Source organism: Notolepis coatsorum (assembly GCF_963971535.1).
Source record: "Notolepis coatsorum genome assembly, chromosome: 6".
Lineage (NCBI taxonomy): Eukaryota > Metazoa > Chordata > Actinopteri > Aulopiformes > Paralepididae > Notolepis > Notolepis coatsorum.
In genome coordinates this window covers 48,744,600-48,768,265 of record NC_140170.1, presented here as the reverse complement: position 1 = coordinate 48,768,265, position 23,666 = coordinate 48,744,600, and the positions used below count along the sequence as shown (strand labels likewise).

The 23,666-nt window shown below is 40.6% G+C and overlaps 1 protein-coding gene across 1 annotated transcript in view; it reads right to left on the bottom strand.

The window, feature by feature from the left end:
* far1 (fatty acyl CoA reductase 1) overlaps window positions 1–23,666 on the bottom strand; it is a 73,289-nt gene that overhangs the window by 44,225 nt on the left and 5,398 nt on the right. The window lies entirely within an intron of this gene.

The following is a 23,666-nucleotide window of genomic DNA, read 5'->3' as shown; positions in this document are numbered from 1 at the left end:
GGCGATATGACGATATTATATAAATATCGGGTACAGTTCATTAACGATACACTTTTTAAACGTATCGTGGATATCGTGATGTTTTGCCCAAGAGGCTTGTGTCGCGTCAATCTGGTCCACACGTTGACACTTTTGAACAGCGCCGCCCCACACACACACTACTGCATCAAAAGTTACTACTTATGATAACAAAGGCATTCGTTTTGTGGCATTAACGTTATATAGTTACACTTTCAATAACATCAGCGTATTTACATAGCAACGACCGAGGTCGACCTAGATATAGCAAGCTTTAGTCGTTCATATCTCAGCCCGTGCTGACTCAGTTGTGCCCATTCTGCGGTCTGTTAATAAAGTTTTCAATCAGACAGATGTATGGAAAGGCTTTTATTATAACATCCGTTGCAGTAAAATCATTATGCCTCCAGTCGTTTAGTCCTTCTGCGGAGCTAAAAGCTAAACGTCGGCCGCGGCGAGCTACCGCTGCCATTATTATTGTCATTGAGCTCTCCAATGGCGGAAGTAAAAAATGAATACGCGCTTGCCGATTGGTGCTAAGAACAGCAGGGCGGGTGCAAGCGATGTGACGTAATTGGCAGACGCGACTGTCAATCAAAATGATTCTGTTTGCCGACTGAATGAATGAGAACGTTATTAACAGATTGCAGCATGGGTACAATACAGTACAGCTCAATACAACAACAGTCAACAGCGGACTGGAGGATGCAGACCAGAGAAAGACTTTCGTCTTGTTTACATCAGGGTCCCCCATTTTCAATTCATCATATTTCATATCTAAATCATATAATATCTCATTGCTAAATATATGCAATATATAATCTAATAATCCAATAATCTAAATCTAATATATAATATAAAAATGCTAAATGCATGGGTATTTTATTTTGTCTTTAATGTTAGCTTGCAAACTCAAATACTGTCTTGGTAAGCCTCATAATGAATTTTGGGGAAAAAAAGAAAAACATTGTGATGCGTATCGTGTATCGCCGAAAGGTCAGAAAATATCGTGATATCATATTTAGGCCATATCGCCCAGCCCTAATTCAATGTCCCTGATGACTTGAATCCCTGATGACCGGTGACCATATTCAAACAAATTTACTCTCAATAACCGTCAAATGAAATGAATGTGTTTTTGGATGTGTGTGAGATTATCTGCAAATTAAATCAGCAGTTATTTTGGTGAAGTGCTCCCTTTAACAACCATGATGATCCGATATGTATAATAATACTGTTTACTATTGTACTGTACTGTAGCAAATATTCTCCCATTCACCTGTCCTGCTGCTTCATGCGTTCTCTTTCTAGCCAGCTATGATAAATTCTGCGAGGTTTAAAATATTAGCAATTTGTTTCATCGTGTGAATGATAGTGAATTAAACGTTGGTGTATTGACGTTATGGTTGTTACTTTTATCTAATAATAAGATAACGTTTTTAGCCTGTTCAATAGGGTTGTCAAGCAAAACATAAAAATATATGTTTGCGAACTAGTGGAGCGAACTAGTCAGACCAAGCTGCAGCGCCACACTGTGGGTTACTAACGTCATTGCATGTTTTTAAAATGAAAGTAGTTACTGGTGGAGTTTGGGCATATTTTGATCAAGGTGACTGGAATTCTTTATGTGGGAAAAGTTCTGCCGGTAGGCACGGTAGGGTCCTTGGCCTACACCACGGCCGGCGATACCTCTTTGACTTAACACACCTCCTTGAATGCACCAATGATAGAAGTCAGAGGACATACTTGACTCCTATAAGACTGAACAGAATGGGTCTTAAACAAGACTCCAAATGCTCCTTATGTACAAATGGGGACGAGGGGACATTTATGCACATGTACTGGGACTGCCCACCAGTTAAGATATTCTGGGAAGAAGTGACCCAGCAATTATCAAATCTCTTAATTCTGAATATACCTGTACACCCCTCTATATTACTGCTGAATGATGTTTTTGAATATGCAGTACCTATACAGCAAAAGAGATTGGTTTTATCTGGTATTACAGTGGCTAAAAAACTGATAGCATCACGATGGTTACTTTCAACCGGAACAAAATGTGCCGAAAGGTCTGGATTCTTACATATCTCGATGTGATTTATCTAGAAATATCTACAGCAAGAATTTTGGGTCTCAATGAATCCAAATTGACAATGTGGTTAGAAGTGGTGGAGAGAATAAAAGCTAGCATTTAATGGTAGTGTCTGGTTAGGAGCGAAGGATAATGGATGGATTATCCATTGGGGGGTCCAGGGCGGGGGGTACGAGCTAGAGCATATGTGTGTAGGGGAATAGATAGCAGGTATTATGGGTATATCTTGTATAAGACATTTATCCAAACGGTGAGTTAACTGATGTACACTGTTTTACAATGCTTGTATATCTAATCGTGTGTTGTCATGTTTGTTTATGTGTTTGTTTAAAAAATTATAAAAAAATTAAATACAAAAAAAAGAAGTCATATCATGGTACAGGTATCAACAGCAGTCATTTTAAGCTAACCCCCCCCCTACTTTTCTGAGTGAAACCCTGAATACCATGCAGTATTAAGATAGCATTCATATTCTAAATCTATAAAGACCTTTAGCTAGGGGCGACAGCTTCTCTACATGCAGTGGCTGACCTCCCTTTTCAATCTGGAACACTGCTCCCAGACAAATGTCCCATCTGAGGCTAATAATGTAATGAAGTCAAGTCCGCACTTAGAGTATGGGCTCCCTCTTACCTCTCAACATGAGCTGAAACTACTGTTTGGGCATGGGGGGGGGGGGGGGGGGGGGGGGGGGGGGGGGCTGAGTGTGCCACTGTGAAAGAAGGGTGTGCTGTGTAACAACACAAGACAAAATGAGAGCAGCACAATAATCTCAATTGTTTTCATGATTGTGGGAAGCCAAAATCGTAATTGAAACTCGATGAATTGCCATAGCAGATCACACTGGAATGAAAGATTATTATAGTCTAGGCCTACTCCTTGTATAGTTACATTCCATAACTAGCTTAAATCAGTCTCATATCTTAAATATATTGGAATCCATAAATATCTTTGGCTTATTAGGTCTGTGACAACAACTCTGCAGTCCATTCACAATCAACAGACCTCACACACTCCTGCCTTTCTCTGAAGTCCAATCTTATCTGTCAACTGGCAGGTAGTGAGCTCTCGGAAAGAGAAGGACCTAAGTCATATAATCATTAAACCATAATGTATCTTATCTCTCCTACTCTTTATGACTGGTAATTCAACCACAAGCATTCAAACAAACAGTAGCCACAACCAGGTAGGCTATCTGAAGCAGGCTAATCAAGGGTTTCCGCTAGCAATGTTTTTGGCCGGCCAACAAGATTCACATTTACCAGCCAAATGTAAAATCTAACGGCTATATCATGTGTAGCCTATTACATGTGCAGTCATAGAGAAATGCATGAAAACATGGTCAGGCTGCGGCTGCACATTGATCCGTCACTAAATGGATAGAAATTTGACAGAGGGTATTACTGCCGGTTCATTTATTTTTTAAATTAGAACCTAACGTAAGCGTGCGGTTGCAGAAACAACAGCTTTGTGGATGGTAATGTCTCAGTCTGTTCCAAAATGTCACCCTCTCCGAACTTTTAAAAACGGACACAAATGGATACAGCATCAACCCTGACCGACAAACGGATAGTCCTCATTAATAATAATAATAATAATTCATTACATTTATATTAGGGATGCCCCGATCACGTTTTTTGCCACCGATACCGATCACCGATCGTCGTGAGCCATATCGGCCGATACCGATCCGATACCGATCGTTTTTGATTAAAAAGAAATTAAAAATTATTTTATATAAAGTTTTTTTTTTTTTTTTTTTTTTTTTATAAAATATATATATTATATAATTAGACTTGTACTTGTATTATCTGCGAGACATCGCCACCATGCAACAAGTCAAAATGCTCGCTATCTGCAAACAGCTCCACTGTCTGTGTGTACTCTAGTAGCCTCCAGCTCCAAAAAGGATTCTCCGGCGCTGCAGCGGGACCCTATTGGTAACGTTATGCTTTGGTCATTTCACATTCAGCAAGCCCTCAGCTCGAATACACATTCAATCAATGTTATAAGACATTGATATCAGGAGCTATCTGTAGCTACTGCTAGCCGGCTAGATGACGTTAAGACAACTATTTAGTTCAATCGGACATTTCGTTTTGAACTGTTAACTAACGTCAGCTAACGCAAGCTAACGCAAGCTAACGGAGATATCAACATGGACTACTAGACTTCCTGGGGCATTTGTTGATATCCGGAGCTATCAGTAGCTAGCCGGCTAAATACCGTTAGACAAAGCCTACTAAAAGTGAATAGTTGACTGGGTAATTTTGTTTAAACAGTAACGATAGCTAGGTAGCTAACGTTAGCTCAGGTCGAATGCACTATCTAGACTCAGCAGAGGAGGTCCGCCTCCTCTGTGTTTACAAACTCTACACGGGTACGGGCGGGGCTAGGGAGGAGGAGCAGTTTGCAGGTCCTGTGCGTCTGAGACAAGCGAGTGAGATATCCACTTGATCAGTTTCCGCGATCGGCGAATATGACTAATTATCGGAATTCCCCAATCGCATATTTATACTGATTATCGGCCGATAACGATCGGTGGCCGATCGATCGGGGCATCCCTAATTTATATAGCGCTTTTCTCAGACGCGAAGCGATTAGGTTAGGGAAATTGCCTCCTTCACCACCACTGGTAGCACCCAACCTTGGGCTACGCAGGCTCAATGGCTGCCATACACTGGCACCAGGCACACATCACACTACACAATGGCTGAACGGCTCAGGAGACAGGAATTGATATCAGCCAATTAAGGGGAAGGGATGATTAGGTGGCCTTGATGTCTGGTATTGACCTCATTGATAATTAATTAAAAACCGACGTAGATAGACAGAACGGATCAATTTAACTGTAATTAGTCATAAGAACATAAGATCAGTCACAGGCAGGACTCGGAGTCGTCAATAACATTGAATGGTGATCCATTTTGTGGATACATTTGTTCTGTGACTCCTTTGGACAATCTCAGGTAAATACTGTTGTTACTGCCAGGACATCATGTCATGCACGCGCACCCTCTCTTGTCGCAGGACAAGGCAGTAGTCTACTATGTCTTTACTCGCCACAGTCATCAGCCACAATGGATTTATATTTGCCAGCCAATTGAAATTCTAGACGGCCATTGGCTGGTATTTACCTGCTAACGGAAACCCTGGGCTAATTATTTTAACTCATATTCAACTCATATCTTTTTTAATTTTTTTTCGCTTTTTTCCCGGCCCTTTTTTGAGGGCACTCCATCCACCCCCCCCCCCCCCCCCCTCTTCGGGGGACAACTTTATTATTTATTATACGTTTTAATTATTTACAGTACAAAATTAAATAAAAAGTGTAGTAAAATAAGAAAAATATTAAAAAATATATATTTCATTGCCCTCTCGGAGGGGGGGAACTCAGACTAGATATTGACAAACAAATTACAACTAAGGACAATGAAGGACAACAACGAATACACATGCCAAGGGAAAGGGGGGGGGCAGAGAGGGGAGTAAGTAAAGTAGAGGGGGATTGAGAGAAGGGTGGGTTATGGAGTGGATGGCTCACAGGTCAATCTCCTATGATTAGGAGCCTAGATTATCCACAAGCAATTTCCAGATGTTATTAAATTGTGAGACTTCGATGTGATCCACGGTTGAGATTGTTTCCTGTGATATGTAATTTGAGAGAAGGCCCAACCATTGGCCAGTATTCACCTTTTTTCTTGTCTTCCAGTTTAAGAGGATAGTTTTCTTGGCAACAGCTAGAGAAACGAGTAGGGGTTTAGTGTTCTGGACTAATAAATTGATAGCAGTAGTATCCCCAAGTAGGCAGAGGGAGGGGGAGAGAGGAATGCTGCAGCTCATGACCCGGGATAGTGTATTGATGACGGAATTCCAGAAGTCTTGGACAGGTGGGCAGAGCCAGGTGGCATGGAAATAGTTGTCTGGGGTGTTGAGGGTGCAATGGGAGCATACATCTGTGCTTGCAAATCCCATTTGAAACATCCTGTGCTGTGTGATATGTACTCTGTGTAACACCTTATATTGGATTAACGAAGGTTAGTGTTGTTAGTCATTGTGAATGTGTTGGTGCAAATTTGTTCCCAGGATACGGCATTGGGAGAGAAAGCCAAGTCCTGTTCCCATTTTGTGAAGGGGAGATGGAATGTAGTGTCTGCGCTTGCCAGTATTTTGTATATTTTTGAAAATATTTTCCTCTGTGATGTTATTTTATTCATTGCTAATATAATTGGAGGTGGTTCAAGATCATTCTGTGTAGTGTTAATTCTCGATTTCAAAATTGATTTCAGCTGTAGAAATTGGAAGTGTTGGTCTGTCCCAATGCCGTATCCTTCAGTCAAATCTTGATAAGTGATTAGGCTGTTGTCTGTGAAGATGTGGTGAAGATGAGTAATGCCTTTTTGTTTCCAAGCTGGGAAGTATATGGGTGATTTGCCGAGTTGAAAGTCAGGGTTGTGCCAGATTGGTGTGTATTTACAGGGGGTTAGTGTGTTACCAGTGATTTTGTTGGCTCATATCTTCTTAAGTTTAGACATTTTGTCGTTATCCTTCTTTCAGCGCTCCAGTAGTTCGTGTTGTTCCTTTTTCCTCTTGGAACAGATTTTTCTTACTAATGTGAGGGCCGGCGATCCTGGTAAAATAAAAATATCCAAATGGTTTATTTGCGAAGTCTTTCTTTACAGAAGTGGTCCTAAATCTACTTTCCTAAATATTCCTGTCACTACTACAAATACCACTACAAGAAAGTCTATTATGACATCACCACAAACGTTCTAGAATGTTTTATGTTCTAGAAAGGTCTATTATGACATCACCACAAACGTTCCAGAATGTTCTATGTTCCAGAAAGGTCTATTACGACAAATACAACGGTTCAATGACTTTACCTGGGACTAATAGGAACCCAAGGAGGACAATAACTGTTACAAAGGGTCAGATTAAACCGAATATATATATCTATTGCCTGAGATCCCATGTATAATATTTGTATATCGTTTGATATCCCTTGTGTATTCTTTGTACAATGTGCACTGAATATCCCTTTAGTCTACAGGACAGACCATAATATTCGTTCTCCTATTGGAAGCGATCCCCTGGCGCCAGTGCCTTACCCCCTAGAGCTGACTTCAAAGGTACCAACGAGATATGTCTGTACATGCCCAGCTTCTGCCCATGGATACGGCTGGCGAAGTACGAATGGTACTATTTGTTCACCGTACATATAGATAGGGCGCAAGAAATGTAGAACTCCTCTTAGTCCCTTGTCCCGTTCAGTCTCGTTCAGTTCCAGTTATCCAAGTGACGTCTCTCCCCACTACGCAACGTGGGCAGAATAGGGCTTGCATCGCCCCAAGATAGAGTCTCGTGTTATCCTAATACGTTTGCTTAACGTATCGTTCGCTATTTATTAGTAAACCTTCATTACGAGTCAAAGACCACGTGAAGTGGGTAATTGTGCGTCTACATAGAGCATTTATTGCCGCGTACTAATAGGATAGTAACGTCAAGTTCAACCGTGCACTACCGCGCACCACAGAGGATTTACACCGGACCAGCATAGCCACTTTCCGGCAAGGATTATTATTCTTCATTGCTTTGACCAAGCTGCTGGAGCAGAGAACCGCCTACCCCACTGCTGTGGGATCTACACCTGCCCGTGAGACCATCACTCGAGCCCGTCTCTGTCGTACCAGAGGCTCCACGGCTTCCATCTGCGCGGAGCGCACCCTGGGATTACCACTGCCTCTCCCCGCTGACTCAGGGAGTAATAAATATTCTAAACAAGTATTTGTGTGGAAACCTGTTATTGTGGAAGTGTTGTCATCTAATATACCTTTGTACGGTATTGGCCAGTAATGTACAAGACGGTAGTAGTTTAATGATACTAGTACTTGATTAATACAGTCAGGGAATTGTACCCCTCAGTTACAATAACACTACCTTAGGCATACTGCACCGTATGTGGATACTGTGATACTGTGAATAATGTATATTTCAGTGGATACTGTGATACTGTGAATAATGTATATTTCAGTAGATAGTAGATTATAACACTACCTTATGCATACTGCACCTTATGTGACACTGTGAATACTATGAATATATTTTTCAGCTAGTTAGATAGTAAATTATATTGACCTATTTGTTTACACTGCTTGTGTTGTTTTTACTACCTGTACCCCCCTTCCCCCATGCTGCTATGATGCCTGAATTTCCCCAAGGGGATCAATAAAGGAATATCTTATCTTATCTAAATCCAATCAATATTAAACATTCATATAATACAATAACCTAAATATATATAGCTTTGGCTCCTACATCAAGTATGACATTTCTTGTGTGTGGATCCAACATTTGAACCATATTTTTGTATTTTCTCCATTAATAAGCTTCATATTCTGGCTAGTTAGGCCAAATTAGGCCGAAAGGTAGCAGTGACAGGCTAGTGGTCTAGTACATTACGGATATCTGCTGTATTGCTCTGTGAGCCAAGAACACTGTCTGCCTAATGTACCTAATGCACTGCTCACTTTGTAAAGGTGTTTTCACTCTTGGGTCTGACGTTGCCAAGACCCTAGTTTCTTGGCAAGAGAAAACGTACCGTAATAGAAGCGTAATGTTCTGCAGATTCAAGGAGGTCACATACAATTAGTACTAGTAGTCAATTGATATGGATTTTTCAATGGACGATATTTAGAGAGCAGGGATATTTTATGAATTCTAATGAAACATAAAAACACATCGGGTAATGCTGTAGATTTCAGAACGCGACACATATTCAAGGGAGAGCGAGGTGCAGTACAGTATGTCCGAAGCGACGTCATTCAACGGCATTATTTTATATGACATAGGCCTAATATGTATTTTAACGCTAGCCAGTAGCCAGTAATGGTTGTAGATTAGATGTGCTCATTTAGGATCGGGAGTAACGTGTCAACATTTAGAAGGACATTTAGATAAACGTTTATAGCGGGATGCATGAGAGTTACAGTATAGGGCTCAAAACTAACTTTTTCACCACCTTCCCAAAACTGTACATATTTTTGCATGTTTGTTTGTTTGTAATTGTATGTTTGTTGACAGACTCGGTTATATAAGCCCAATAATCATACTAAACAATCACGTCAAAAAAAAACAATGACTTTCTTCACTCGTATTGCACATCCTGCTCATATCATCTACCAAGTGATAGTGTTAGCACACAGCCATAACTTTTGTGGTTAAGTTGACACACACAAAACATTGTTGTTGGTAAGTCCTCCTGTTAACGCGGCCACTCGTTGAATCGAGGCTATCTCAAGCCCATTATCAAATGCATTCTAATGCAGCTGACTGTAACTCAGTGGCGTCGCGTGGGTAAAATAACAGGGGAAGCCAAAAAAAAATTATTAAAAAAAAAATTATTCAATATTTGTATTAATATTTTTTTTTTTTTTTTTTTTTAAAGTCAAGCAGTCACCATGTACACTACAGTATGGCTCGGCGGCCAGTCAAACGTTATTTTTATTTATTTAACAGATTGCAGAATGGGTACAATACAGTACGGCTCAATACACATTTACGATGAATTGAAAATGGGGGACCCTGATGTAAACAAGACGAAAGTCTTTCTCTGGTCTGCATCCCCTTAACAATTGTATGTATTGAGCTGTACTGTACTGTACCCATTCTGCAATCTGTTAATAAAGTTTTCATTCATTCATTCATTCACACACAATTGTATAAGGGGATGCAGACCAGAGAAAGACGTTTGTCTTGTTTACATCAGGGTCATTAATACTGCTGGAGCATTGGTTAATTTTTGGTCCGATTTTTCCTTGCGCGATTTTGCCCGCCGCGTGGGAGCAAATTCGAGACACATATTCGGTTGCAAAAAGGTGTCCCACGGTCTCCTCTATGGCCGTGAATATTTTCACGCGGATCGGAATCACGGCGCGCCCGTGGGACACTTTTCCGTTTCGGCGAGTTTATTCCACGCTTTCTGTTTTCCTTTTCTAAGCATTTTAGGGGCTACATGTGAATCAGTAAAAGTTGCGGGACGCCCAGATGTTTCCACGATAGAAAGCTTGCGTGGATCCCATAATAGGCTCACTTAATACAGCGTTTTTAAAATCACGCGACATTTTCAGGGTCGCGAGCCGACCTTTTCCCCTCGTTTTCGATGATGGAAGTGATTTAGGAAAAGCTTCGGCACGCCGAGAGGTCCCCGTGGATTTAATCTCGCGAGGATCGGGGCAATATTCGGCCCGTGGGAACAGTTACGGGTTAATACAATGTTCAGAGTGCAGAGGGGAAAATATGGCACCTGCCCCGCCTCCAGGTGGAATATTATGCTGAACGTCTTCCTCCCAGCTCCGTTTTAAACTTTTAGGGTGTGGCCCAGTGGCAGTCAGCTCGAATCTGATTGGCTAGGATCGGATTTGGAGTTTGGACTCACTCTATAATGCTGGAAGCCTGGAGAAAGAGACCTACCCACTGCTTCTCTCCTATACTAGCTGCAGTAGTGAGCACAGTCTGACAGTGTGTTAGAGGGAGTGAGAAGGAGAAGAGGGAGACATATAAAAAAAAAAAAAAAAAAAAAAACACAGATGCACAGATGAAAATGAATGTAAACTATATTAAAAAAAAATTATATTTTAATTTTTTTTTTTTTTTTCATATTTCATATTTCATAATTTGATATGAAATTTATAGGGAGGCATGGCTTCCGTTGGCTTCCACAAGGATTCGCCACTGCTGTAACTAACGTTGGGTACTTATAGCTATCAAATCAATCTCTTACTATAGCAGGTTGTTGACTTAAGTTGAGGCGAGAGCCTGAGAGATTTGTTTGCTCTACTACTGCTGGCAAATTCTGCACTGGCAGATCATGTAGCTATATGAGTGCCGTTGATGAAAATATATGTTTATGTCTCATGCTTAACAACGGCAGCCCACAGACCACAGGCTCGCCAATGATAAAGGACCTCACAGTTACACTTGTTACTTGTTCCCACAGCCATCCCTAAAGACAAATCTGATCAATGTTTTACAACCCTGACTTGTCGAGAGTAACATTAGGAGTGGGCGTGCCCTGTAAGCTAACTTACTGGTATTTCTCTCTGGTTGAAGGCTTGAAACCATTACGATTCACAATAACCCTTTCACTACCACACTGCAGAAGGTTAACCTTTCACTACCACACTACAGACGGTTAACCAGTAGTGAAAGGGTTAAAACCTTCTGTAGTGTGGTTGTGAAAGGGTTGACCACCCTTTGTCGTGTGGCAGTGAAAGGGTTAACCATTTGGTAGTGTGGTAGAGTTCTCACTAAAAGACCAGAATTTATCTAATTAAACAGACAGCAAACATTGTAGCCTATATAGAAGATAAGATAAGATATTCCTTTATCGATCCCCTTGGGGAAATTCAGAAAAGGAGTAACGTTAGGCATAAAAGAAAATATTGTTTGTTTCCTGTTGGTTGTCAGTTAAGGCCATGGGTAGGTAGGGAATTTATTTAATTTTATTTTTTATTTTATTCTTTCCCACGGCGACTATGGATAGGGAATTTTATTTAATTAAAATGTTCACAACAACATGGATGCATGTACTCTGCCAGCATGTTTAATATCCATAATACTAAAGGTTTGACTAAGATTTCTATGAAACTTTATTGTAAAAAAATAATAATAATAAAGATTTAATTTAAAATCTTTAAAAAAAAACTCATACAATAAATTGGGTTGCACCTAAATCGGCAGGGTCGGCCGGCAACCAGAAACAAACAATTTTTTTTCTTTTAGGCCTTATTGTAATTAAGAAGAGTGGCCAATCAAATATATTAATGTTGGGCTACATCCAGCAGGCAGCATTATTCCCACACTGTTCTACTGCCACCACACTACAGCAGTCACTGAAACACTGTCTACAGACATGTTTTCTTTATCTGCCTTGTGAACTCAGGTGTCGGCCAATTGCAGATTAGATGTGGAATGCCGATTATCTCAAAATGTCAAATATCAGCCCTACTAATCATCCGACCACTGGGCTATACAGGCTATATAAGATTGTTTAAAAGATAGTGATACATAATATGTCCCCTTTATACACCCAAACAGAAACCCAGCCTTCTTCAAGTTCAAACACACAACAGCGTGACAGGATCACAATCCTACTGTAATTACAGCCCCGGCTGGAGCCTGCGGACGTGGTAATATTTATGCTAGGACTTGTCCTGCGAGGGTGATACAGCAGAACCAGTTATTCAGGTTTGCATACAGGCGGACTAAAATGATATAGGCACCTCAATCTTTTTTTTTTTTTTTTACAGTTTAGCCTGTCGACAAAAAAGCAGAAAAACCCTGCATTCCCTACTATGCCTGTTGTGATCTTTAATAAAAGCAGAAAAGGTGCTTTGAGGTATAAGCCGTTATTAATTATGTAATAACCAACGTGTTTGTAAAGTAACGGAAAATCTGTGAGCTACAAATGTGGACCATACTGCATGGGTTTGAGTCCGGGTTCATCTCTCTCTCTCTACTGCTGTAGTCTACGTGTACACTATCTTTATCTATCTAGAATCCATTATCGATTCTGCTTATCGATCCGATTCTTTATCGAATCCCTTATCGATTCCTGATACATTTATCATTTACATAAATAAATTGGAAATGCAACAGAACTAAGCTGGTTAGAATAACAACATGCAACTTGACATTTCTGATTGTCATTTATCATTTATTGTTGAGCCCCCAGAAAAATACAAAAACTGTAAAAAATTAATTAACTATACACTTAAATAAAATAATGGCATCGATAAGAGGAATCGATAGTCACGGAGGCATGCCATTCCAGGAATCGGACGATTAGGAACCGGTTCCCAATCGATTCCGATTATTCTCGATTCCCATCCCTATGAACACTTCCTGGGTCTCTGCTGGGTCTGTGTGGCGAGAGAGTCGCTGCAGACGCACCGTTTGCTGCATCAACCCCTGCTGTGCCAAGTGTTCCGCTGGAAGCCTGGAGACACGGGCTGTGACTGGCTACAGGGGGGGGGGGGGGGGGGGGGAGCCTGGGAGACACGGGCTGTGACTGGCTACAGGGGGGGGGGGGGGGGAGCCTGGGAGACACGGGCTGTGACTGGCTACAGGGGGGGGGGGGGGGGGAGCCTGGGAGACACGGGCTGTGACTGGCTACAGCCGCACACTGTGTGAGTGTGTGTGTGTGGGGTGGGGGGGGGGGGGCCTGGGAGACACGGGCTGTGACTGGCTACAGCCGCACACTGTGTGAGTGTGTGTGTGTGTGGGGTGGGGGGGGGGGGGGGGGGGAGCCTGGGAGACACGGGCTGTGACTGGCTACAGCCGCACACTGTGTGAGTGTGTGTGTGTGTGTGTGTGGGGGGGGGGGGAGCCTGGGAGACACAGGCTGTGACTGGCTACAGCCGCACACTGTGTGAGTGTGTGTGTGTGTGTGTGTGTGTGTGGGGGGGGGGGGGGGGGTTGTGCGCATATCACATTCAGAAAATATCACTTGGGATGGTTGAGGCCTTATCACCAAAATACGAAAATGCTCCAGGGCCCTATTCCCCGTACCTGGTTCAACTAAGTCGATCAAGATGTCATTATCCAGATTCAGTTAACCCGATGTTTGAAGCCGGGATTTTCCTGTTCCTCGAAGGTGGATTCAGTCTCGTTAGGCCTGCCGCGATAAGCAATAAATCGATTAATTGCCGCGATAATTAAAATGAATGCAATGATTTTGACGGGCGCGATTAATTGCTATTTGCGCGTTTGTTTTAATGAGGCGGAACCAGTGCCCCTTGTCAGTCACTGTCCGTGTTGGGAGGCGGGCCGCTGGCTTTACTACAGAGCAGAGAGCACAGCACAGGAGCTCCGTGGGGCAACACCACATAGCTTAACTACATTTCTCAATAGTGTTGCTCCTTTTAACCAAGTAGCGTTATTTGTAGTGTAACGTTAGCGTTTTAACGTTAGTAGCTAACGTTAAAACTAACCTAAAGTTAGTTGTTCACCAACAATCTCAACATTTGTTTTATCATTAGCTCATGTCGATCTACTAGTAGCATCAGCAAGCTAACGTTAGCTGGCCCCAGTCCACTAGCAGCATGTCGATCTACCAGCAGCATCAGCAAGCTAACGTTAGCTGGCCCCAGCCCATTAGCAGCATGTCGAAGTAGTAGTAGCATCAGCAAGCTAACGTTAGCTGGCCCCAGTCCACCAGCAGCATCAGCAAGCTAGGATAATCACAACAATACTTCCGGTCCGGTCGGTGGGCTTCAAAATAAAAGTCTAAAACACCGGAAAAGACGGAGCGGTGGGCTTCAAAATAAAAGTTTTGGGAAATAAATTTCCCAAAAAAAAATTCTCTAACCGGTCGCAATAATATCGCTTATCGCGATATTTTCGGGGGCAATTAATCGCCCAGCAAAATGTGTTATCGTGGCAGGCCTAAGTCTCGTTAACTCAAGCCAGACTTGAGACCCAGGATAAGTGCGCGCGGCCGCTCCAGTTGAAAAGCCAGCACGTATCGAAAGCAGAGATCCTGATTCTCTAGCGGCATTGATTGATTAATTGATTTAAAACTTTATTAACATATTGCAGTACGGCTCAATCGCCTCGCCGACAAGTTAAATGCGTTATCTATAGGCTAATTTTAAGTCCCTCATTACCTCAATCAATCAGATTATATTTCTTTAAACTTGCCTGCTGGATTGAATAATCAAATGAGATCTTGCTAGCGAAAATAATTAGTTAAACTGTTATACAGGATAACGATACGGCTCTCTTCCCATTGATTGATGTATGGTCGATCTTTTACTTATCTCTACTGTGGTGTAACGGGTTCTTCTTTTGACTTTCACGCAGACGACCGGGGTTCGAAACCTAGTCTTCCCCTTCTTTTTGCGATGTAGGAATAATTCAATTTGGTGCACGTTGAGAGCTATATGAAGAATGACATCCTCAATGCATGTAGATTTATAATATTTTAACTTAAAACCAGGCTACTTTGGCGTATAATCATTAATATTATATTCCAAAAAATTATATTGGAAACACGGGGTTTCGAACACCGGTCGCTGGGTTGCCAGGATTGAGCACTAGCGCTACGCCACTGTGCCAGATGGGATAAATTCATTGTTTATACATTAATGAACGAGAGACCCGTGTTTAGAATATTATTTTTTTTTAATGAAGTTTTATCTCTTTATCCTCATTCATTAATGTGACGTCAACGGCTCATTCAATTTCTCAAATCCGTCAAACAGCGCATCTCATCAGACATCTTAATCCCAGTTACAATTAAAATAACCACATAATGTGTACATCGCACCGAGCGAGCGCCACGGTATATATAACGTGCATTATTTAGGACAAAGTGAATTTAGTATCAGCATTTTGGGTCTATTTTACATTTCAAAAGCCCCCTCTGGAAGAATGGAGCACAAAAACGTAATTCAGAATGGTATAAAGCAGATCCTAGACTGTGGGAATAATTTCAGGAAAGAGCTGTCACTTTCTTTGCGGGGGCGTGGCTGTGCTTCATCCGGCTAACTTGAACTTAAACCCTGCTTTCGACCAGGCTCAAACTTTTGGATCTGTTGTCATGGTGATTTGGACAATCCAGGTACGGGAAACCGGAAAGTCCGGCTTAAGTCAGACTTAACCGAAAGTTATCCGGCTAACTCAGTTATCCAGGTACGGGGAACGGGGCTCCAGCTTGGCTGTTTACCTAACACAGTTAGACATCACCACATCACCATAACCACACAAGAATAGGTCTGGTTACAACTAGGGATGTGAATGACACAGTTTTTAGCTAGTTGACGCGTCGGACACGTAATATATCAAGTCAATATAGGCCTATATATCTTTGTGTGTGTTTTTTTTAAGATTCTGGTAGACCTATCAACAAACAAAATGTTATATGGCTTAATTCACCCACAAAAGGTATCTCAATGTAAGGATATTTTCCCAGATTGGCCTATTTATTTTCCCATATCAGATATGAATGAGCTTTTTCCAAACTTATCACCACCATTCCAACAGACCGTGTCTGCGCTGTCCTTTCAGCACCACAGCGGAGATGGATGTTCTCTCCGTTGTGTTCTGTATAACAGTATAGGGCTGGGCGATATGGCCAAAAATGATATAGCAATAACGATATCGATAAGTAACAATATCATATCACTCAATATGCGATATTATCGATATTGTTATAAGTATAAAAAAATACTTTACATTTTTTTAAACAACAGATGTATGTTTATTTGCAGCAATTATTTGTCGTTGCCGCCATCTTTAGTGTTACATCCCCTCACACTCCAGTTCTCAGGCTGCAGCGATCTTTTTTTTCCCGATATCGATTATTAAAATATATCGCGATAATTATCGTTATCGTTATATCCCCCAGCCCCAAACTAAATAAATAATATACTGTACTTACTATATGTGTGGCTTTATTCATCTGTTGTGTCTGACCGTCTACGTCTGTTGTTAATTCATTTTCAATGAGGAGTATCCAGTTGTTGGACAGCGTTAATGTTAGTTAGTTAAAGTACAGCATTAATGTTGCATCAGTTTCCGTCAGATTTTTGTCCGTTTTGATGGACAGAACAATTTGCAGAGGGTGAACTGATGGATACGTTACCATCTGCAAAGCTGTTGCTTCTGCAAAGGCACGATTACATTAGGTTCTAATTTAAACAAACCAACGGACAGTAATACCTTCCGTCAAATGTATTCATCAATAGTTGCATACCATTTGTAGCCTAGTTGCATACCTTCTCATTATGCAGCGCAATCTTCAATCCACAAGGTAGGTACAGGCTTGTCCATTATTCATTATTATAGGGGAGCAGCTAGCAGTGAAATATGTCTAAAAGTTCTGCCTCGTTATTTCAATGGTTTACTAAATTAAAAACTACACTCTCCCATTTGGACAACAGTAGCCTAAGCCTAGCCTACCATTAATTTTTATGTATTTTAAATAGGCTAAAAGTTACGTTTTTAAAATGTTTTGAATAGGCCATTACAAAGAAAATAAATAAATAAAATATGTCCAATTAGGCTACTACTACTATTACTGTCAACACGGTGAACATGTCAGGAGTCAGTAGTTTAGTCGGCACATTATCACATCCCTAGTTACAACTAGTTAGCCTAACTTATAATGCTTTACAGGGCCGGCTCACTAGGACTCGTTTACCAACAGGATTGTTTAGCTGGGATTCGGGATGCACCGATCCGACTTTCTCAGTCCCGATACCTGGGCTTCTTTGGGCAACGGCCGATACCGAGTACCGATCCGATACCCATTGTTCAATTAATAAACTGTATGCCTCACTGTGTGGAAGAGACTGGGATCATTCTTTTGTGCAAGTCAGGCTTGACGTAAAACATTACTTTCCTAACTTAGTGAAACAAAATGTAACAAATTAACACATAGATATAAATGTACTGAATTGTTATTTCTTATTTTATTTGTTATTATATTATATTTAGTCATATCGGGGCCGATATCCGATATCAATATCAGATCGGTGCATCTCTAGCTGGGATTACCCATTCCTTACAGCATGTTCTAGAGTGCTCTTACAAATGTAAGTTAATAGAACCCCTGTATCCTAATAACCAAACATAAATCACCAGCTGATAAGAGTTGTGCCCTTCCTGATGTTGTCGTACAGAACTTGTAAGTCGCTTTGGATAAAAGCGTCAGCTAAACAACTAAATGTAAATGTAAATGAAGTAGTGATGCATCGATGTGAAAATGGTGGCCGATACCGATAACCGATATAAATATTTCTGTTCTGGCCGATACCGATATTTACTGAAGTCGATATCTCTGTATAGAAAACACTTTTTAATGATAATCAAATAAAGAGCTATTTTCCAAAACGCATTTTTTTTTTTTTTTTTTTTTACTTTTGTAACTTATTTTCAGAAATGACTCATATTTTGAAACTATTTAAGGCCAAAACATGTTAAAAAATTAAGTAAATAAAGTAAAGTAAATAAAGTATCGGCCCTATCTTGATATCGGACCGATACCGATGTGTAAAACAATTGCCATATCGGCGGCCGATATATCGTGCATCACTAAAATGAAGGAATAAGCTAATGACAAGGCCATGCATATAATCACAGAATACCGGGGACCATGAATGAATGTGCAAACCACAGACAAACAATGGCAGACACTCATAGAGCTGCCGAGACCTCGAGGCAGCCGGCAGTAATGTGGATGCCTTCTAGCCATTACCACCATAGATATATAAAGACTAGATGGCGCAAGGCGGAGTCTCCCACGTAGTTCACCAGCGGCCATCTTGCTTCAGTGGACTACTGCTTCAAAGGTCCCCTATTGTAAAAATGGCCTTTTCCAGTGTTTTGCATTGTTTTCAAGCAATGTGGGGTTGTACCAATACCAATACTGACTAAATGTGAAATCTGTACCAAGTCCCGTGTCTGCAGTTCAGCTGAGACCAGAACACCCTCACTGAAACAACAAGCCATTCTGAATTGACTCGCTCGCTGCGCTGATCTGCCACCGTCCGCCCACATCAACTGTGATTCGAGGAGAGCATAACGTTGAAATTATGAGCAAAACGGGCAAGCAGCGCCAGCGAGTGGAAATAATGCGGAAACGGTTTTGACAGCAGAGTTGCCACCTTCAGCTGTTCCACTGTCAGCACTTCCTCAAAAGTGTTCGACAGTGTTCCTCCTAATCGTTTCCTAATGATATCGTGCTCCACAAGCAATGGGCAAGGGCAGGGTACACGCACATATTTTTTCATATGAAAGTCCATTATAAGTATGCAGTATGATAACTACATCTCTGACGTTTTTAACAAACCAAACGGCTGAAAATGTATCAAGCTATGGTTATTTCAATAGTACATGCACTATAGACATTCATGTTATGTGTCGGTGTGCTACCCTGTAGCAAGATGGCCACCATGTGGCAACGTCGGTCTCCGTTGGCCAGCAGCGCGGGTGAGTCATCTAGTCTTTATATATCTATGATTACCGCACTAACCAAATACCGTTAGCACAGCTCAGCTAGTAGCTAGCTAGCAAGTATCCTGGTGATGTAGCAGTCCTTACATCAGCATTTGTTGTTGCTAGCTGCTAGGGTGGTTGGTCTGTTGGTTGCTGGTGTTTCACCAACATCCTTCTTGATTCTTGAGAAGAAGGAAATGTCTTGGACCCTTTAACCTTAAAGGAACAGGGTTGCAGACAGATTGGGACCATGTTTTTGACTAGTCTTTTGACTTGACTACTAGGTCTGTGTATTGGCAAGATTCTGGCAATACAATATGACGATACAGGGGTCACAATCATATAAATTGTAATATAGGCCTACTGCGATATTATGAAAACTGTGATTGCAATTCTATTGTAATTCTAATAGCACATTTTGAGACTATTGAAGCACACTTTGGTGACAAATAACATACTGTAGCCTACATCTCATTGAGTGTTCATAGTATTTTACCATAGACTTATCAACTAACAGGTGATTATCATTCAAATTGACAACATTGGCTAATAGCATGAGCCATATTATATGGCAAAACATGTCATGAGAAGAATACTATGAAAAGGTGGAAATAGTAAGGCTGATGGGGTCTTTTCTTTGCTGATTTCTAAGGCATACCCAACCCTTTCTCTGTCTCTGTCGACTAATTCACTTGTAGCACAACATCCTCTCAGAGGTGGCTGTAGGAACTATTTAAAATCCATTATTTTGAATCTATGTAGAGCAGTTCACTTCAGATGTAAACATGCAGCATTGGGATCAAAATGGGACTGGGTTAAAAAAGAAACTGTAAAAAGTTCCCCTCAAATCGATTTGAATCTGATATAGATTAATAAAATCCTAGATTGATCTTAAAAAAAAATATATATATATATATATACATATATATACATATATATATATATATATATATATATATATATATATATATATATATATATATATATATATATATATATATATATATATATATATATATATATATATATATATATATATATATATATATATATATATATATATATACTGTATATTATGCTATACTACTGTAGTGTGTTGGTCAATCATGTTGAATAAAAAGTACATTCATTTAACTGCTTTCGTCTTTTTATTTTTATTTTTTTACAGCATTAGTTCTCTGAGCACCAGTGGTATTGTAACTGAAATATCCCTAACCGAGTCAATATTGAAATCGAATTGGAAATCGATTTGGGACCTTGTGAATCGGAATCAAACCGATTTGGGAAATGGTTGTCGATACCCAGCGCTCGATGAGCACAGCACCTGACTGCCAGGCTGCCAGGCTCCCAGCTGCCCTGCCCTGCCTGCCCCTGACAACTGTTTAAAGCAGCCAAGAGAGAGAGACAACAACCTCCTGTCTTGTACACACAGCCAATCAAATTACAATCCTGGGCTTTTCCACTAATACTCAGCCAGTGTTGTTGGCCCTAGATCAAGTGTCTGGGGGTGTGATCTACTGTACTCTCTACAGGCAAGCAGAGACAGGCAGCAAGCTGATCCCTGACGCTACATCTTCAGTCTGAATAATGGATTCTACAGCCGCACTGAACACATTGGAATCCGTGAGTGGCCACTTTCCTGCGGCTGATGTAAGAGATTTAGATGGACAAGAGGTTTGACAGTAAAGACTCCCAGAAGGACCACCTTGAGTAGGGCTACAGGCTATCTCATTACAGGTGGGACAGAGGAGATGGGCAATGATGCAAACAACTTTTCTGTCACTTTATTTTTCTCCTTGAAATCTTTGCCCCTCAAAGCTTTTTACTATAAGTTTGTGGTGCATTAACATTCACACATACATTCTTGAAGAGTAGAAGAGGAGCCCTTTAAGCCCAGTATGTTACACAAAGATTTTGTCCCCAGTTAAAAAAAATAATAATCTGTTTACAATTAATATTGATCACCTCTGGTGCCTCAAATACGCATATCATTGCCTTAAGTTGTTGAATGAAGGACTAGGGAACTCAATGCCAGGTTAAGCGGACACAAAGCAGGTTCAATTTTAAATCGTATTCATCACTAAGAAGAAAGTGTCCATGGTTGGCTACATTCCTAGAATGCCGTTTCACCACCTGTTGGCATACTCCCAGCTCAGACACCTCGGAGCGGCCATAAGGAACACTTTGAGCCGATTAAGTCTCGTAAGTTTGACAAAAAATATTCTTTCCTCTTGTCAAGTTTGTTGTGCTTTATTGTTATTGTTATTGCTTTATTGTCCCATATCTGTGTGGTACTCCAGTGTTCTACTTTCTAACCACATCTCTGAGGTTAATCCATTATTCACCGTGAGATCAAACCTTGTTCTGGGTCGAAAATGCAGAAAATCACATTTGGCCCTTGGTATTTATTTGGTCAATTATTTCAATAGGCCTATAATCCTATTTGACCAGTATTAGTGGTAATGCAGGATGACTGGTCAGGTGACAGCCTATACAAAGAAGAGACAGGTTGGCTCAGAACGTCTGACATTAGGGCAGGGGTCAGCAACCTTTACTATCAAAAGAGCCACTTTTCCCCCGTCCCACAAAATAAAATGCTCAGGGAGCCGAACAACCTATTTACCCTTAACACAATGGGGACCGGCCACGTATATATACGGCTTTCGGTGCCATGCGTTGTGGACCAGAGGCACGTACATAGCTGTGGCAAGTTGTTATTGTTTTATTCCACATTAATAACCAGATCAAGATCCCAGACCGGCTCTGCAGAGCTACCCTCGTCTGTGGAATCGCGAACATGCAATACTGGCCAGATCCTCTTAGGGGCGCCATCGCTCCACTGCAGTATACCATGTGGGTGAATGGAGAAAAAAAGATTTACCTTCCAATGGCGTTTCATATTACCCTGATCCCGAACCAACAGCATGCACCGTTGATTACGTTTCGAATCGCAGATTTCACCATGGAATAAGGGGATTTATCATCAACCAATGGACATATCGATCTACCAGATGCCGATCGATAACGGGGAAATGCTGTAGGCTATCCCACGGGCTGACGGTAAGACCTTATTCACCTAAATTACAGCCGGATCAGACATTGTTGTGAGACGCAAGCATTCGATCAGTGAATGTGGCTAGTTACACGGACACTGTATTGGTAATCAATAATACTAAACGCCGTCCCCCGCCGCCCCCCTTTCATCAATACATGCTTTGGGAGAGCCCGGATCATATGCAGTTTGTGTTATTTCTTTAGCATATATAAAACGGAAATGCCGTTGAATATAACGTTAGTAGCCTTTAGCTCCATAACTAGCTTTCCAGAAAATATATGAGACGAAATCTGCGATAAAGCTTATATTCACGGCGCTATAAAATGACAACCTATTGATGGATTTTTCTTTTTCTTTAAGCCATTCTGAAGGGACGGTTTATGAACTCAAGTGACAATGAGAATGGACAGATAGCAATACTATAAAGTATAGATATAGCTCAACAAACAGGGTCACGTCTGTTTACATTCCCCGGTCCTCTAGCCACTAATTAGACTAAGCCCAGTGGTCGCCAAAGTGTTAAAATGAAGATAACACAGTGTATAATGTTTTATATATCCCCAAGCATACCCCATATTTAGCATAAAACGCCTAACAATTGCATACCCAAAGTAATTTGCGATTTATTATACTTTATACTTATAGCACACAGTTTGTTGCATTAATGGGATTATAAAGCAACAAAAAGAAAAATGTTGACTTTTTATTGCTGTTTTTACCTGTTATAACAAAGGAAAACCTCAAACTCTTATGAAGAGGAGAAAAAATACTGGCTGTGTAGACCTACTTTGAAATAAAACACAGAAAAGGAGAAAAAACACTGGCATCTGTAGACCTACTTTGAAATAAAACCCTAAACTATGCAGCTCTATTAGAGTCCTTCCCTTATTTGTGGAAAATCTATAAAATAAAAAGTAAATTTTTCATTGTTTGCTAATTTCGCACCACATATCAGGCGGTCCTTTTGTTGACTAATTATCTTAGTTGATGAAATATTTTTTCATTTCAGTGTCACAGTATGACATCGATCTCCAAAAAAAAATAAAAAAAAATAATAAAAAAAAATAATAATAATAATAATAATAATAATAATAATAATAATAATAATAATAATAATAATAATAATAATAATAATAATAATAATAATAATAATAATAATAATAATAATAATAATAATAATAATAATAATAATAATAATAATAATAATAATAATAATAATAATAATAAAGATTTTGCGCCAGGGAGCCACAGCTGATTGGCTAAAGAGGCGCATGCGGCCTCGGAGCCGCAGGTTGCCGACCCCTGCATTAGGGCAATGCAGAATGGCAATTTTACCAGCAAAGATTACCAACTGTACTTTTCCTCATAAACCTAACCCAAGTAGTCCACTATATATGCGTTTCAGGCCCCATAGCATAGGATTATGTCCCTACCTTGCGTAAAAATATCTACAAGTGAGATTTGGATCAAATAGCAGGGACAGACATCACATGACAAGCA